Here is a 17,500-nt window from a genome sequence, read left to right on the forward strand (position 1 = left end):
CTTGTTGGATCGCTAACAGCAGCTGCTAGGTGTTAATCTGTGCTCAGCCTCCTTTAGCACAGAGACAAACAGAATTAGCATGAGCAGCGTCTGAAAATGAACATCCTGTGTCCCTCTGAGAACGCACCGTTCAAGCAGATGTCAACGTGTTCTCATGATGAACGAGGGTCCGGCGTCCTTGTGGTTCATTTATTTATTTATTGTTATTATTTGTTTCGTAGTTTTCGTATTGTGTGTACTGTTTTGCTATACACTGTTTCTGCTTTACTATAAAGACAATAAAGAGATGGTTTAAAAACAAACTGTATCCTGTTATGAGCTCACACACAGAGGTGAGGGATGACTCTGAACTTTACAGCAGGTGTTATTCTGAAAGAATAAGACAGACAAAGGAAACTAAGAACTAAAGTAGGAAGGAGAAATAGAAGACAAACTGACACAGAAGGAAGTGAGGCTGTGTGATTAATCATAAAAACAAACCACGATGTTTAGGGGAACTTCTGTCTCAACTTTGCAGCGAATTAATCTGAAACAGCTACAGAACTGGACCTAAAAGACCCCGGCTGGTCCTGCCACAGGGCGATCAGTCTGCTGCTCCAGCTGTCATCCTTTACTCAGAGGTCAAGCGAGAGAGCAGAGATTGAGGAGGAGGATGCAGTAATCCTCTCATTCTGATTTCACAGTAAATCTTCAAGATATCGAGTCCAAACACATGAACACAAATAACTAACTGAAGAGTTACATGATTATGAGAGACAGAGAGGGAGAGAGAAAGAGACAGAGAGGGAGAGAGACAGAAAGGGAGAGAGAGACAGAGAGGGAGAGAGACAGAGAGAGAGAGGGAGAGAGACAGAAAGGGAGAGAGAGACAGAGAGGGAGAGAGAAAGAGACAGAGAGGGAGAGAGACAGAAAGGGGAGAGAGAGACAGAGACAGAGAGAGACAGAGAGAGAGAGAGACAGAGAGGGAGAAAGAGAGACAGGAAGAGAGACAGAGAGGGATAGAGACAGAGACAGAGAGAGAGAGACAGAGAGAGAGAGAGAGAGACAGAGAGAGAGAGAGACAGAGAGAGAGAGAGAGACAGAGAGGGAGAAAGAGAGACAGGAAGAGAGACAGAGAGGGATAGAGACAGAGACAGAGAGAGAGAGAGACAGAGAGAGACAGAGAGAGAGAGACAGAGACAGAGAGGGAGAAAGAGAGACAGAAAGAGAGACAGAGAGGGATAGAAACAGAGACAGAGACAGAGAGAGAGACAGAGAGAGAGAGAGAGACAGAGAGAGAGAGAGAGAGAGAGAGAGAGGGAGAGAGACAGAAAGGGAGAGAGAGACAGAGAGGGAGAGAGAAAGAGACAGAGAGGGAGAGAGACAGAAAGGGAGAGAGAGACAGAGACAGAGAGAGACAGAGAGAGAGAGAGACAGAGACAGAGAGGGAGAAAGAGAGACAGGAAGAGAGACAGAGAGGGATAGAGACAGAGACAGAGAGAGAGAGACAGAGAGAGAGAGAGAGAGAGACAGAGAGAGAGAGAGACAGAGAGAGAGAGAGAGACAGAGAGGGAGAAAGAGAGACAGGAAGAGAGACAGAGAGGGATAGAGACAGAGACAGAGAGAGAGAGAGACAGAGAGAGACAGAGAGAGAGAGACAGAGACAGAGAGGGAGAAAGAGAGACAGAAAGAGAGACAGAGAGGGATAGAAACAGAGACAGAGACAGGAGAGAGAGACAGAGAGAGAGAGAGAGACAGAGAGAGAGAGAGAGAGACAGACAGAGAGGGAGAGAGAGAGAGACAGAGAAGGAAAGAGACAGAGACAGAGAGAGAGAGACAGAGAGGGAGAGAGACAGAGAGAGAGAGAGAGGAGACAGAGAGAGAGAGAGAGAGACAGAGAAGGAAAGAGACAGAGACAGAGAGAGAGAGAGACAGAGAGGGAGAGAGACAGAGAGAGAGAGAGACAGACATAGAGGGAGAGAGAGAGAGACAGAGAAGGAAGAGACAGAGACAGAGAGAGAGAGAGAGACAGGAGAGGAGAGAGACAGAGAGAGAGAGAGACAGAGAGAGAGAGACAGAGAAGGAAGAGACAGAGACAGAGAGAGAGAGAGAGACGAGAGGGAGAGAGACAGAGAGAGAGAGAGACAGAGAGAGAGAGAGAGAGAGACAGACAGAGAGGGAGAGAGAGAGAGACAGAGAAGGAAAGAGACAGAGACAGAGAGAGAGAGAGAGACAGAGAGGGAGGACAGAGACAGAGACAGAGAGAGAGAGAGACAGAGAGAGAGAGAGAAAGAGACAGAGAGGAGAGATGAGAGATGAGAGAGAAAGAGACAGAGAGGGAGAGAGAGAGAGAGAGAGAGATGATTCAAGGCTGCAGCTATTCAGTGAACAGTGGAGATCTCCAGCAGAGAGTAAAGTGTTGACCTCTGCTCGTTGTGGCTGAGCTGCTCACTCTGCTCGTATTCATGCAGTGAAATGAGTAGATGATGAAGAAGAAGAGCGATCCTCCACAGTCATGCTGCTGATTACATAGGAGCGTGACAAGCCTTCAGATATAACAGACGCCGTATCTCTCTGTCAGTTTTCAATCTGCACAATGAACACTACTGAGAAACAGGACTGTAGCTCTGACGATCGGTTTACTCACATCAATATGTCTGAGCTGTACAAGCATATCAGAGGAGCCTACAGCCAACAGTCCAGTCCTGTATCAGTCTACATACAGTCTACAGCCAACAGTACAGTCTGTATACAGCCTACAGCCAACAGTACAGTCTGTATACAGTCTACATACAGTCTACAGCCAACAGTACAGTCTGTATCCAGTCTACATACAGTCTACAGCCAACAGTACAGTCTGTATCAGTCAGTCTACATACAGTCTACAGTCAACAGTACAGTCTGTATACAGTCTACATACAGTCTACAGCCAACAGTACAGTCTGTATCCAGTCTACATACAGTCTACAGTCAACAGTACAGTCTGAATACAGCCTACAGCCAACAGTACAGTCTGTATACAGTCTACATACAGTCTACAGCCAACAGTACAGTCTGTATCCAGTCTACATACAGTCTACAGCCAACAGTACAGTCTGTATCCAGTCTACATACAGTCTACAGTCAACAGTACAGTCTGTATACAGCCTACAGCCAACAGTACAGTCTGTATACAGTCTACATACAGTCTACAGCCAACAGTACAGTCTGTATCCAGTCTACATACAGTCTACAGTCAACAGTACAGTCTGTATACAGCCTACAGCCAACAGTACAGTCTGTATCCAGTCTACATACAGTCTACAGTCAACAGTACAGTCTGTATACAGCCTACAGCCAACAGTACAGTCTGTATACAGTCTACATACAGTCTACAGCCAACAGTACAGTCTGTATCCAGTCTACATACAGTCTACAGTCAACAGTACAGTCTGTATACAGTCTACAGCCAACAGTACAGTCTGTATACAGTCTACAGTCAACAGTACAGTCTGTATACAGTCTACAGCCAACAGTACAGTCTGTATACAGTCTACAGTCAACAGTACAGTCTGTATACAATCTACATACAGTCTACAGTCAACAGTACAGTCTGTATACAGTCTACAGTCAACAGTACAGTCTGTATACAGTCTACATACAGTCTACAGTCAACAGTACAGTCTGTATACAGTCTACATACAGTCTACAGTCTACAGTCAACAGTACAGTCTGTATATAGTCTACATACAGTCTACAGCCAACAGTACAGTCTGTATACAGTCTACAGTCAACAGTACAGTCTGTATACAGTCTACAGCCAACAGTACAGTCTGTATACAGTCTGTATACAGTCTACAGTCAACAGTACAGTCTGTATACAGTCTACATACAGTCTACAGCCAACAGTACAGTCTGTATACAGTCTACAGTCAACAGTACAGTCTGTATACAGTCTACAGCCAACAGTACAGTCTGTATACAGTCTGTATACAGTCTACAGTCAACAGTACAGTCTGTATACAGTCTACAGTCAACAGTACAGTCTGTATACAGTCTACAGCCAACAGTACAGTCTCTATACAGTCTTTATACAGTCTACAGTCAACAGTACAGTCTGTATACAGTCTACAGTCAACAGTACAGTCTCTATACAGTCTTTATACAGTCTACAGCCAACAGTACAGTCTCTATACAGTCTTTATACAGTCTACAGTCAACAGTACAGTCTGTATACAGTCTACAGTCAACAGTACAGTCTGTATACAGTCTTTATACAGTCTACAGTCAACAGTACAGTCTGTATACAGTCTACAGCCAACAGTACAGTCTCTATACAGTCTTTATACAGTCTACATTCAACAGTACAGTCTGTATACAGTCTTTATACAGTCTACAGTCAACAGTACAGTCTGTATACAGTCTGTATACAGTCTACAGCCAACAGTACAGTCTCTATACAGTCTTTATACAGTCTACAGTCAACAGTACAGTCTGTATACAGTCTACAGCCAACAGTACAGTCTCTATACAGTCTTTATACAGTCCTACAGCCAACAGTACAGTCTGTATACAGTCTGTATACAGTCTACAGCCAACAGTACAGTCTGTATACAGTCTTTATACAGTCTACAGTCAACAGTACAGTCTGTATACAGTCTACAGCCAACAGTGCAGTCTCTATACAGTCTTTATACAGTCTACAGCCAACAGTACAGTCTGTATACAGTCTGTATACAGTCTACAGCCAACAGTACAGTCTGTATACAGTCTACAGTCAACAGTACAGTCTGTATACAGTCTACAGCCAACAGTACAGTCTCTATACAGTCTGTATACAGTCTCTATACAGTCTGTATACAGTCTACAGCCAACAGTAGAGTCTGTATACAGTCTACAGTCAATAGTACAGTCTGTATACAGTCTACAGCCAACAGTACAGTCTGTATACAGTCTACACATAAACAGTCTATACAGTCTGCAGCCAACCTGAAGGTGAAGTCAGTGGTGACTCCTCAGTCTTTTGGGGCCAACCAATCCATGGTCACAGAGCAGAAAGTCATCAGTCAAAGCTTCGACAACCTGACGCTCCTCCCTCCAACACCTTCAGTCGAGAAAAAAGATTTGAAGAGAGCAGCTCCTCAGACACAGATTCATCCTGCAGGAGCTGCAAATATGAAACTCCTTTTCCTCGTTTGAAGACGCACTTTGAGGAGAGATAACTAGAATAAGTTTGTGACTGAGTCACAGAGTGAAGACTGAACAGTATAATGATGATTAGTAATGAACTTCAATGCTCCATGATCCACAGTATCCAAAGACTTTAGGCATCGAGAAGACGCATGCATATAGAAAACATTGAAAATGGATCCATGAAAAAGCAGCAACAAGTCGTCTTTTTGCTGCAAAAGAAAGGCAGGATTTATTCCTTAAATAGAAAAACAGCTGCAGCTTTAACTTTCTGAGCCGCTGAACATGAAGCGTATAAGACAGAATCATCTATTAAGAATCTGAAGTATTTATAAGATGATACAAACTCGATCACATCAGCTGGAGACGTCATAGAGAGAGAAGGTTCTAGTAAACATGAGTTTTGGTTTTGTCAGGACTCATAATCAATGTTAACTCACAAAGAGCGTAGTGTTCAGTCTGTAAGGACTCTGATAGAAGACAGAGAGCCTGATGCTGTGATGGAGCAGAGCTGTAAGTCTCAGTATCGTCTGCATACCGATGAAACTTTGCATTAGAAACATTGATATGGAGGTTCAGTTTATATGGAGCATCTTGATGTGAGAGTGAGCTGTGATTGGTTAATGTGATTGAAACAATGATTCAATCAGCTGGCTGACTGTAAGCACTAACGCAAAGCTTCATTTGTGAACTTTATCTCTGTTTTAGATTCTTTACCCTAACCTCACGTTGTAGCCACAGAATGTATAAAACATGGACGCCACGCTCTCAGTGAAGTCACCCGTTGGTCTCTCAGGAGAAGTTTTAAAGCCCGACTAGACGCTCTTTAGATTCATCGTAACATCTGGACTTTGTTTTAGCACAGTCCACCAAATCTCTGAGCCCCTTTCTTTGTGTGCATAAAGTTTGTGATCCTGACGGTACAGAGACTTTCATATCTCTGTACCGTCGGTGTAGATCTCTGTTTCTGTTCCGTTTATTCATTCAGTGTGTGAACTTCAGACACACGAGCTCAGAGATGATTTTGTCATGTCCTTCCCTTAAGGCTTCTTTAATTACATAACCTCCCACTTGTCAGTCTACAGCACAAGAGGCCTAATGTTCAGGCTATTTATGCTGCTGACCATCGCTGAAGGACGCTCCAATATGACAGCAGGAAGTCAAAGTCTGAACCGCTGGCTGCAACACATGATGATAAATACATTTACAGAAGACTCTTTTATTATTCCATTGAACTCTGAATGTCTCCTGGTATCTCTTTCCGAACACCAGAAACGTCTCAGCAGGGTGCACTTTGTCATGATCATTGAAGGGCACACGTGACTTCCTCTCTAAACTGTCCCGTTACCGTCCAGCTGCCGTGTGAGGGACAAAGAAGTTCATTAAAATGTTCATGAGCTCGTCAGAGTCACCTTCAATTATCCGCTCATCGCTGCATGAGCAGCACTGATCACTGATGTTCTGCCAAACTTCGCTCACACAGGTTGTTGGCACCTGAGAGAATACCTGCAGACAGAACTCAGGGCAGAAAAAGGCACGCTCACCTTCTCTGCATGCTCTGTCCAATCGTCTAGGTGTCTGGAATGGATAATGTTCTTTAAAGAAAGATGCTCTCGTAGTAATCTCAAGTTGAACATTTCCAAACCCTGACTTCAGCAGAAATCAGCTGTTAGGTGGGATTAGTCCAGAAAAGCTTTTCTGCAGAGAAACACCTGAAATGGTTTCTTTGATAAATTAGACCCGAGCTACATCTGGCATTTTATATGCAAAGTCATTCCTATCAGAATGGCTCACCTCGCTGTGTTTTTAAAATGTCTCTGAAGAGCAGCAGCACTCAGACTCGACAGCCTCCAAATGTTCAGAGGTTGAGATGATGGATTTCTATTCTATGCCTCATCTTTAGGTAAGTTCCATCAACATATGCTGTAACCCGTGCAGAAAGGTCACAGGAAAACTACAACTGTGTTTTATTTTGAAATTGAATTGACAGCGGGTTAGGTTCATCTGTCACTTAATAAGTTGGATTTTTAAAAAAGCACCGATAAGGACCAAAGGAAAAACAAAGTGTTGGAGCGTCACACTGAAGTCGTTCTTTTGTTGTTGTGATGTGTTAAAACATGAAATGAAGTCAGAGGATCGTTAAATGGGTTTCTTGTGAGCTGAATATCAGAGATAAAAGAACCTCTTAAAGGTTGTTTTTTTAAACCGTCTCTGAGTGACGCCCAGCAGGACCATGACTCATGTTTTCACTTTCTCTTCTCTCACTCGGAGCCGTTTGTGTTTGAGTCCAGCTCCTCTCCACTCTGTAACTCTGCACGCTGTGGACTCTTCTTCTGCCGAGACACATTTAGACTAAATCTAAATATGCATTGAAGCCGCCATCTCTAATCCTGAACGCTCTGTGTACATTTCATAAAGTAGTATTTTTCAAGCTTTAAGGAACTAACACCATCACCCTCTCCAGTGGATTCCAGAATTAAAACACATTATTCATATTTTTATATATAGACACTGGCTGTCTGTCAAATGTTGTGCTTAAACTGTAACACCACCTCCCTCCACTAGTTGGTGCTGTAGCCATAAAGTGGTTAACAGTCCTGCTCTGCTCGCTCTCCTACCCTGATGTAAACAAGCACAGTGAGCAGATAGCATCTGGTTTGTCAGTGTTGAGATTTATAAAATAAAGATAAAGTCACATTCAGCTCAGACATGGGGGACGTTAACCTGCAGGGAGGACCGGAGACTGGAGGTCTGAACCTGAAGAAGAAACTGATTTTTTATCCAGCTCTGCATGGGTCTGTAAACCTTTCTGTGTTCTAACCTCTCTCCATTTTTCAAAAGCATCTCCAATATTGATCCTAGTTTGAGCACGTTTCTGCTCGTGGAGCTTATTAGAAACATGCAGAGGCTTTTTAGGTCGGGTACAATCACTTCTATCTGAACCACTTCTCTTGACCGCTTCCATCACTGCAACACCTGTTGACCTGATAACTGCTCTCATATCTGACAAACCGAGGGGCGTCCAAAACGGCTGTGTGGGGGCGTGTCTTAAAAGCGCCTACCTTCTCTGGTCCAAACAAATCCAGAGCATTCAGGAGCAGAATCTAAAGTTAGAAGGAGGACATACTGGCTGCTGCATTGTGTCAGAGAAGCCAGCACTTCAACATAGCATGTTTCCTTAATGATCAGAGAGTAAGATACCTTTATCATCTCACTCTCTACACAGCTCACTGATTGGTCCTTTAAATGTGACCAAAAAATAAATATACATTAAAATGTAACTTGCTTCACATCCAGCTGACTTGTACAGCTCTTTGAATACGAGTTTGAGAAGTGTGTGAGGCGTCTTTGATTGAATGTAATCTCTCTGTTTCTCTCTCATCTTCTGTCAGAGTAAAAAGATTCCTCTCTGAACGTCTCACATCTTCTCTCAGCCGACTAACAGACTCCTCTAAAGCGTCTAATCATGAGAGATGATTAAAGAAGCTGTCCAGCCGTGTGCAGGTGACGTTAATGATCCGTGTTAGAGGTGACAACCGTCACTGAACGGCTCGCTCAAACTCTAATTCAAATGTCTGCTGTGTGTACGCTCGTGTCCAATTACTCTCTTCATGAAGATGATCGAGGGTTTGCACATAAAAGGAGCCTGAATGTCTTCACAGAGAGACAGTGAGCTTCATGTACAATCCTTTTTAATCCTCACTCTCTCTCTTTCTCGTTCTGAAAGCTTTGCTTTTTTGATGTTCGTTACGGGAAACAAATGATGTGAACTCAAAAACAAAGTCTGAAACCCGCTGCAAACAAAGCAAAATTAAAACAAATAAAGGCCCCGCCCCTTTGACCAGCCTGGTGATGCTACACGTTTAGTTAAGAAGATTAGCCTCCATACATGGGGCGCTCGCACTAACCACTGCATCACCAGCGCCCCTGAAGAACACCTTTTAAAGCGTGCCTGTGACTGAGCTCGGATCAGAGCGGTCACACTGGACTTCAGGGGTGAAGCATGCTTAGGACCGGTACAGATTGTTGAGTGTGAGTGCGCTCTAAGACACCTGAAATCATCGTCCGTTTGTGGGAGTTTTCAGTTGAAACTCTTCATCCTGAGTGATCTCCACCGCGACTTTTCTACAATCACTCGGTGGAAGTCAGTTGTTGTGTTTTTACATTTTGCCTTCTTGAGGTCAAACTTTGGAAGACAAAGGGACACATGGATGAATTCAATGTGATTCTCCGCTGTAGAGAATCTGTTTCCTTTGAACGTCATTTCAGACCCGACGCTGTCTGAATGCTTGGAGTTGTAAAGTCCTTCTGTCAGGTCTGCCAAAGAAAAGTCTGTGAAGTCTGCAGATGGTTCAGAATGCTGCAGCTCGTGTTCTGACCGGAGCCTGCAGATATGAACACATTACCCCGGTGTTGGCCTCTCTTCATTGGCTCCCTATTCATGCCAGAGCAGATTTTAAGGTGCTAACTTTTAAAATATGAAATGGCAGCGCACCATCGTATCTTACCGACCTGGTGAACCCCTATGTGCCTGCCCGAGCCCTGTGTTCTCAGAGGACGGGTCTTCTGAGTGTCCCAAAGGTCAGAAAGAAGACAGTTGGTGAGCGGACACTTTAGAACAGTTTACCTCTGGACATCTGGCAGGCTTGTTCTGTTAAGGTTTTTAAAGCAAAGTTAAAGACCCGTCTGTTTACTGTTGAGTATGACTCATGATTTCTCTGTATTTGAACTGTATTGCTCTGTACAGCACTTTGATTTAAAGCGCTTTATAAATACATTTATTATTATTATAAGTTCTCAGGTCTCACTCTGTGATCTCCTCCTCAGTCGGACTTCTCTCTGTCCGTTCTTTCTGACCCTCGGTGTGTTTCAAACTGAACGCTGTCTTTATAACAGACTCTATAAATCAATGAAAGCGCCCGCTGTAGACTTCACGTCCGGCTGCTTCACCGCGTGAGAACGACTTTATCTTCTAATCAAACACACGGAGCAAACAGACAAACCTTCACTTTACGATGTTATTTTACTGACAGTAATCCGTCTGAGGGGATTTATCTTCATATTTATTCAGCAGAATTGAACTTCTGCATCGCTGTCTGTCAGAAAGGAGCGTCCATCCATAAAGAGGGCGATCCATCAGTAACCTACGAGCTGACAGAATGATGGATTCACCCCCGAAACTGTCTGAATGTTGGAGGCGGTGATGGAGCCTGGCAGGCAGCCTCGGTGTGTGTGTGTGTGTGTGTGTGTGTGTGTGTGTGTGTGTGAGACAGTTGGTGCTGCAGAAGAGAGAGAGTGAATTCTAACAGATCATGAATGCGGAATTTTAAACCAGACATGGTCAACTTAAAATTCGAGAGTCTTACCCGTGAAGTGAAAAGTTGGAACGAATCGAAATGAGGACTCGACCGATGGGAGATTTTTTATTTTTTCGATATTGGTGAGAAACAAAATCCGATAACGATATATCAGCCCATATCTTTCTTCGATCTGATCTGTAGAGATAAATAAACGGGGTGGCTGTGGTTCAGTGGTAGAGTTGGTCGTCTCTCAACCGCAGGGTCTGGGTTCAATCCCCACCTCCTGCAGCGACATGTCCGATGTGTCCTTGAGCAAGACACTTAAAATGTGTATGATGAGTTAATACTGATGGACTCTTTACTCAGCAGCCTGAGAGTGAGATGATAAAGGTATCTTACTCTCTGATCATTAAGGAAACATGCTATGTTGAAGTGCTGGCTTCTCTGACAACAATGCAGCAGCCAGTATGTCCTCCTTCTAACTTTAGATTCTGCTCCTGAATGCTCTGGATTTGTTTGGACCAGAGAAGGTAGGCGCTTTTAAGACACGCCCCCACACGGCCGTTTTGGACGCCCCTCTGTTTGTCAGATATGAGAGCAGTTATCAGGTCAACAGGTGTTGCAGTGATGGAAGCGGTCAAGAGAAGTGGTTCAGATAGAAGTGATTGTACCCGACCTAAAAAGCCTCTGCATGTTTCTAATAAGCTCCACGAGCAGAAACGTGCTCAAACTAGGATCAATATTGGAGATGCTTTTGAAAAAATGGAGAGAGGTTAGAACACAGAAAGGTTTACAGACCCATGCAGAGCTGGATAAACACTGAAGCTTCAGAGTCCACCACATGGTGACCTGAGTGAGGGGGGGGGGGAGACAGCTCTCTATGATGTTTAGAATTTAGACTGCAGCACCTATTTTAAACACTAGGGGGCAGAGTTACATACTGCTCCTTTAAAGCTGTTTGATTTAATTTCCTGACATTGTCCTCTCTCTCTCTCTTTGCTCTCGCCTCTGATAAAAGAATTGTAGAACAACCGAACAGTCACGAGTCCTTAAACTGACTGAAATGTGAAAAGAGAAAACAGAAAAATTGTCAGAAAAATTAGAATTAGTTCAGTGCAGAAAAATAACGATATCATGCTGACGTTTAAAACCAGCAAAAGAGCCTCTGAAGTTTGATGAGAGAATCATTATTCAGAAAACACACACACACACACACACACACACACACACACACACACACCTGCCTGTGTGAAGCTCATCTGAAAGTCTTTAATAACAGATCATTTGATTTGAACAGAAAGTTCTGATCCATTTGATCCTGAAGCTGGAAGAATCCATCTTTAATCCCGACATGTATTCAGTTTGGTCATCACTGTGAACTTTGCAGCATCTTAGAAACAATCTTTAAGACAAGAATATCACTTTTTTTTTCTCAAGCCAACAGTCTGAACTCAAACAGCTTCAAATGTATAAAAGCTCAAATATTCACTGTGAGCAGCTCAGTCAGGGATCAGTCATCTCACCTGTTCATGATGAGTTCAGGTTCTTTAATCACCTCATTCAAAGACTCAGATGATGATTTCAGACACATTTCTCTCCAATAAACCAACAGATCACGTTTTTAAAAAGCAACAAACACGTAAAGAAATCCAGTTCCTCTCCTGCAGGTTTAAATGAAGAGAAAGTACATTTTTGAAAATGAACTGTTGATCACATTCAGCCTGTTGGTGACTCAGACATTCTCTGGAAATCTATCGACATCGATCAGGGAAGCTCCAGCTCATTCAAGCATCCAACACGATCCCAAACACGATCAATTAAGAGACAATTAACTAATTAAACCCAGCCTGCTGTGCACAGCATGCATCCTCCACCGACCACGTTGAGCTTAATTCAACTGAATTCAACTCTGAAGTCCAAGTTCCAACTGTGATCCACATCCTCCCTGAGCTCCGTCTCTGCCTCCTCAGTCTGCTGTGTCTCTACCTCGGTGCGTTTCTCTAACATCTGCTCCCTGTCTCTTCACACACACACATCTGTAACATCTGCTCCCTGTCGCTTCACACACACACACACACACACACACACACACACACACACACATCTGTAACATCCAGCGGACTGAGACGAGATTTAGATTCAGAGAAAAAGACAAACGGAGCAGAAGGCGGAGAGCTGCACTCACCTGTCCGGGCTCACGGTGCTGTGTCTGCGCGCAGAGACGGCGGCTGTGTCTGGAGACAGAGCTCTGCACTGAGTGAGTGTGTGTGTGTGTGTGTGTGTGTGTGTGTGTGTGTGTGTGTGTGTGTGTGTGTGTGTGTGTGTGTGTGTGTGTGTGTGTGTTTGTGTGCAGCTCAATGCAGCGACCACCAGCTGCGCGTGAGCTCTGCGCAGTTTCGATTGAGGAGGGAAGAAAGTGCGCAGTGAAATCTGAACCGGAGTCAGCAGAAGGATTTCTTTGAAGGTTTTCTCTACCTTTGAGGCTCTTTAAGGTGAGCTCCTGAGGGACCTGGTCAGCCAGCCTGCAGGAGCCCCACAGTGAGAGGGCTGCAGGGCTGGAGCCAGAGGGGGAAAGGTGGGGGAAATATCCTGGCTGCACACTAGACGATTTACTTAGAGATTTATTTTTTTGGCGTTTTGACATTATTTTGGACAGGACCGCTGATAAAGAACTCTTAAATATGAATCATTTTCACTGTTTCTAACAAGTCTCCTTAAAGTCGCTGAATTCTGTCTGACAGCAGGAAACAGATTTTGCTGAAAGGAGCAGTGTGTGACTCTGACCCCTAGTGTTTAAAATGGGTACTGCAGTCTAAATTCTAAACCTCATAGAGAGCTGTCCCCCCCCCCCTCTCTAGAGTGGATGCTCACTCAGGTCACCATGTGGTGGACTCTGAAGCTTCAGTGTTTATCCAGCTCTGCATGGGTCTGTAAACCTTTCTGTGTTCTAACCTCTCTCCATTTTTCAAAAGCATCTCCAATATTGATCCTAGTTTGAGCACGTTTCTGCTCGTGGAGCTTATTAGAAACATGCAGAGGCTTTTTAGGTCGGGTACAATCACTTCTATCTGAACCACTTCTCTTGACCGCTTCCATCACTGCAACACCTGTTGACCTGATAACTGCTCTCATATCTGACAAACCGAGGGGCGTCCAAAACGGCCGTGTGGGGGCGTGTCTTAAAAGCGCCTACCTTCTCTGGTCCAAACAAATCCAGAGCATTCAGGAGCAGAATCTAAAGTTAGAAGGAGGACATACTGGCTGCTGCATTGTTGTCAGAGAAGCCAGCACTTCAACATAGCATGTTTCCTTAATGATCAGAGAGTCACTTTGTAATGTCACAAACTCTGTTATTTATGAAAAGTCCCAAAGCTTTAAAAAAAAGAGCACCTCATCGGTCATATCTTTAATCTGCAAGCCGAAGAGAGCGAGCACTGGCACTAGAACGTGGCAGAGTGCAGGAGGTGGCTCGCACCTTAGTGAATTAAAAACAATAAATTATCCAACAGCAGGTGCCTATGAATTGTATTTTTGTTGCCGTGGTTTCAAACATGCATCGTTGATTTGTATAAAAATAATATCAACGTTTAAAATCCTGATAATATTCTGCTGCTTTTCTTTCGTTTACATTTCCTCTTCTCTTTTATTCTCTGCTCTCTCCCTCTGTTTCTTTCTTCTCTCTTTTTTGCATTCTTTCCCCTCATATAACCTCCTCCTCTGTTACCTTTGCCTTCATTTCTCTCTCTTCTCCTGCCCTCCCCTCTCTCTCTCTGTCAGCAGCTATTAGATGAAGGGAACTTTCTCATATCGTCTCACACCTGAGTCAGACCCTCGGGCTGCAGCTCGTCTTTATGAAAACTCATTAAGCACCAATAGAAAGCCTCTCCTGGACGAGGTGAGCCGTACTAACAGGTGAAATAAATGTTTCAAAAAGATCAACCTGGAGGACTGAACATGTGGGGAGAGAAAAACACATGTTCTCCTCCTCTAATCAGCCGGAGAGACGAGATGAAGTCACAGAAGCTCCCTCATCGCCGAATAAAATAGAAAAAGATTGAAACACTGCGACTGGTTCAGAACAATTTGCTGCATTAATGAGTTTCAGATCGTGTGTGACGGGCCGAGCAGAGAGGAGAGAGAGGGAGGAGGAACCTGAGTGCAGGGGAGAGACGAGAGAAGGCAGAGTAATGAGACGGAGCAACGGCACTCTGTGTTTGCACTCTCTCTCCTCTCCACAGTAATGAAATATAACTCAGGATGTGACCTCAGCAGTGTGTTCAGGATCACATCATCAGTGAGTGATCCTCTCGGAGACAGAGTCCAATCTGTGGGGAATAATCGCCTCACTGTGACACACCAGCTGCTTCCTTTCTGTACAAACACTTTCTTCTTCTGTGGTTTTCTGTTTCTGTGGCGTGTACGTATCTGCACGTTAAGATTTCAGACGGCACACATGATCAGGAACTGGGTCTTTAGCTTTTTCTTAAAGGTGCAGAGGGACTCTGCAGATCAAATGGAGTTTGATAGTTTGTTCCACCACCGGGGGGCGACAGAGGAGAAGAGTCTAGTTAGAGACTTGGGGGGGGGGGGGGGGGGGCGTTCACATTCACTAAAATCTGGTTCATTTGATCCGTGTGAACACAAACGTACCGTACTTGGGAATCGCGCTTGAGTCCGCTTGAAGAGGCGGTCTCGGCCACGATTCGTGTGTACTCGAGTACGATCCGCGAGACGTGAACACAAACGTGCTCAAACAAGAAGTGGGTCGCTTTATGACGTCATTCTAAACATCTCCTGTCGCTTCAAAAACCGTCGTATCCGTGCAACACGCCCCGTCTCATCTTCTGATCTGAACGGTAGATGTGGACGCAGGAAGAGGGTCGTTGTTGACGTCTCAGAAATAACAAAAACATCCACAGTTAGCAGGATGGACTCAGCCTGTGAGTGGTTGCCATGGTTACTTCTTCTTTCTGCTTCTTGACAAATTTTAGAAACAACTTTGTGCATACTGCCCCCTGCTGTATCAGACTGTACATACGTAAGGGGAGCATACCAGCGGGGGAGGGGGAGCCATCGTGCCTGATGTGAAGACACCCTTAGGACCCTGTTGTGAAGCTTGGATCAGGACGCCTTTCATTGGCAGAGCGTGGGCGGGAGGAAGTGGAGATCTGGATGAGAGAGTTGGTGGCTGCTTTATAAGCGAGCAGCAGAGTTTTAAACTCAGGAAGAATTCAGCGGCCGTCTGTTTTTCAGGAGTGGCTGAGGGGAAAACTGCTTGAGATGTTTTTATAACCTTGTTTTAATTTCCCCAGACGACAAAACTCTTTTTTCTAATTATTCTGCAACAGCTTGAACGTAGCGTGAGTCCACAGAGATCGAATAAAGAGAAATAAATGTAGAAATACAAACGAGGCAAATATTCTTCCTGATTCCATGTGACTCACTGGATTTCATTTCTCAATAAACCTGAGAGAGTTTGAAGAGTTTCACCTTCATTCAGTTATTCTAGTTAATAACATCGAATAGATAAAAACGACTGCGTTTGTAGTGACACGTCCTCGGGCCCACGAAGACGAGTCCAGCAGGCGCCTGTTTCTGGCTGCACGGAGCAGCTTTTTACTGTTTCATGTTTTAATGAGAGAACATCAGGTTCTGTTCCCCGCTGGGATCGGATTTAATAAAAATAAACGGAGTGAGTCACCAAACAGACGCTGCACTTCTCATCAGCATTTAGATGTTTTCTCGTTTAATGCACGGTGTAAAGAGTTTGTTGGCGGCTGTCTTGTTCGGGTCCTCAGAGGAAGTGGAACAATAATAACCGCGCTGTGAGTTCGGTCTCTGCGGACTCTCAGGGTGAATCAGGATCAGGGGTAAAAGTTTATTTTGAGCCTCAAGCGCAGAAAGAGACAAGAACTCTAAAAACACGTCTCTTAGAGTTTTTATCAGACCTTCAGAGCTCATGTTTGAAAATCAAACTGCACTGATTGTTTCTGAACAGACGAACATTTGGAACATAAATCTGATTCATCTCAAAACACATTAAAGGATTTATGTTACTCATCGTGCTTTCACACCTGCAGAAAACTCCTGAAACACACAAACATCTGAATGTCAGAGGTCTGTCCTCCGTCAGAGGTCTGTCCTCCGTCAGAGGTCTGTCCTCCGTTAGAGAGCTGTCCTCCGTCAGAGGTCTGTCCTCTGTTAGAGAGCTGTCCTCCGTCAGAGGTCTGTCCTCTGTTAGAGATCTGTCCTCTGTTAGAGGTCTGTCCTCCGTCAGAGGTCTGTCCTCCGTCAGAGGTCTGTCCTCCGTCAGAGGTCTGTCCTCCGTCAGAGATCTGTCCTCCGTCAGACTCCGTCAGAGGTCTGTCCTCCGTCAGAGGTCTGTCCTCTGTTAGAGGTCTGTCCTCCGTCAGACTCCGTCAGAGGTCTGTCCTCCGTCAGAGGTCTGTCCTCCGTCAGAGGTCTGTCCTCCGTTAGAGGTCTGTCCTCCGTCAGACTCCGTCAGAGGTCTGTCCTCCGTCAGAGGTCTGTCCTCCGTCAGACTCCGTCAGAGGTCTGTCCTCCGTCAGAGGTCTGTCCTCTGTTAGAGGTCTGTCCTCCGTCAGACTCCGTCAGAGGTCTGTCCTCCGTCAGAGGTCTGTCCTCCGTCAGAGGTCTGTCCTCCGTTAGAGGTCTGTCCTCCGTCAGACTCCGTCAGAGGTCTGTCCTCCGTCAGAGGTCTGTCCTCCGTCAGACTCCGTCAGAGGTCTGTCCTCCGTCAGAGGTCTGTCCTCCGTCAGAGGTCTGTCCTCCGTCAGAGGTCTGTCCTCCGTCAGAGATCTGTCCTCCATCAGAAATCTGTCCTCCATAGAAAAGCCCTGAAAACTTCAGAGATGAACCATCTGTCTCTGCAAAGTTCTCATCCTGATGTCACCAACCCTTTGGAAGCATCCACCCTCAACCTGCAAACCTGGCCCACAGCCTGAGGAAAGCACACACACACACACACACACACACACACACACACACACACACACACACACACACACACACACACACACACACACACACAC

General features: G+C 44.9%; 1 protein-coding gene across 1 annotated transcript in view; it reads right to left on the bottom strand.

Annotated features, from left to right (window-relative positions):
- The window catches only part of npy8ar (neuropeptide Y receptor Y8a), a 35,462-nt gene extending 22,670 nt beyond the window's left edge, over positions 1-12,792 (bottom strand). Inside the window, exon 1 of the mRNA XM_065965967.1 lies at positions 12,634-12,792. The gene's annotated coding sequence lies outside the window, so the exon portion shown is untranslated. The remainder of the gene's footprint in view (positions 1-12,633) is intronic.
- Between the last annotated feature and the right edge of the window lie 4,708 nt (positions 12,793-17,500).

This window comes from Labrus bergylta, chromosome 17 (assembly GCF_963930695.1).
Source record: "Labrus bergylta chromosome 17, fLabBer1.1, whole genome shotgun sequence".
NCBI classification, from domain to species: Eukaryota; Metazoa; Chordata; class Actinopteri; order Labriformes; family Labridae; genus Labrus; species Labrus bergylta.